The following is a 1,704-nucleotide window of genomic DNA, read 5'->3' as shown; positions in this document are numbered from 1 at the left end:
CCTTTGTCTATGGTGCTAGTGATAAGAAAGGGCGAGAAGACCTCTTCAACAAGCTTGAGAGCATTAAGAACAACATTGTAAGCCCGTGGCTCCTAATGGGTGATTTCAACTGCATTGCCAATATAAATGAAAGAATAGGTCAAAGACCCCGTAGCAGTGAACTGGATCCATTACGGAGGTGCATGGAGACTTGTGAAGTTCATGATTTGAAGACCCCTGGAGATTCTTCACTTGGACTAATAAGCAAGAGGGTTCTGCGAGAGTATTAAGCAAAATTGATCGAGTATGGGCAATCACTCTTGGGAAACTACCTTCCCTACTTCTGACGCTATGTTCCTCCCGGAGGGGGACTTGAATCATACACTGATGTTAGTCCGCTTCTTTAAGCAGCACAGAAGGACCCGTCCCTTCAAGTTCTTTAACCACTAGGGGAAACGAGAGGATTTTTTGGGGGTAATCCAAGACACTTGGAACACTCCAATCCAGGGCCTCAAGAGCCACCAGATCATTCAGAAGCTCAAACTGGTCCAGGCTATATGCAAACTGGTCCAATTGTTTGTACTTCAACCGTCTTGCCATCTCCCACATAGACGTATCTTTCACCATCAGTTGGTTTTCGGCAACTCAGACAACCATGCAAAGACATAGTGATGTGAGTAGTTGAACCAGAATCTACCCACCATGTGTGTCTAGGCACTGAAACCAAATTAACCTCAACACAAACCAAAATAAGAAGCATACCTTTCTTAGCACGCCAAGCGTGATAATTGTTGCATTGCTTCTTCCTGTGATTAGGATTTCCAAAAAAGAAACAACCCTTATTTTCAACATTGGTTTATTTATCCTTTTGTTGTTTCTTTTGAGAATCCTTATCTACAGCTTCTTTTCTCTATGGCCTTTTCCTTTTAGATTTTGAGGTAAAGGCAATATGAGCACTTTCAGTCTTTTCGAGCTTCAACCTTTCCTCTTCCTGTACACAGTGTGAGATGAGCTCATTCAGAGACCAAGTCTCTTTCTGACAATTATAACTCACCTTAAACTGATTAAAACTTGCAGGTAAGAGATATCAAAACCAAGTACACTATTGGATCTTCAGAAATTTCAAGGTTTAGTGTTTTTTAATTTTGAAGTTAGATTAGACATTTCCATTATGTACTCCCTGATATTACCATTACTTTTATATCTCATTGAAATCAAGGTTGTCAAAATTGTACCAATTTCAGCCTTTTCATTTTTAACAAACCTTTTTTCAATATCTGTAAGGAAAGCTTTAGTTGTAGTTATGTCATCAGACATTGTACCCCTGAATGCTTAAGGAATGACCCTTTTTATAATCATCATACCATGCGATTTGACTTCTCCCACCTTTCAAACTCCCTCTTTTGATCAGAGGTACTCAAATTAGTAACTAGGGTGGGAAAGTCAACCCTTAACACAAGGTCGAGATCCATAACTCCAAGAACAATCAAAAGATTTTCTTTCCATTCTTTAAATTATAAGTCATTCAATAAAGAATTAAATTCATGTTGAAAGTAATATTGACAGGATTAGATAAACTGGTAGAGAACAAGAAAATAAACTTAATAATCTCACAAACTTTAATTCTAAAACCAATAATAATAAGTTTAATTTAGTAACATCCCATTACAAGATGTCGGTTTTCTATTGATATTCCATCTTTGGATGAAAATACTAACTTCTTAG

This window comes from Amaranthus tricolor, chromosome 5 (assembly GCF_026212465.1).
Source record: "Amaranthus tricolor cultivar Red isolate AtriRed21 chromosome 5, ASM2621246v1, whole genome shotgun sequence".
Taxonomy (NCBI): Eukaryota; Viridiplantae; Streptophyta; class Magnoliopsida; order Caryophyllales; family Amaranthaceae; genus Amaranthus; species Amaranthus tricolor.
This window is presented reverse-complemented; position numbering follows the sequence as displayed.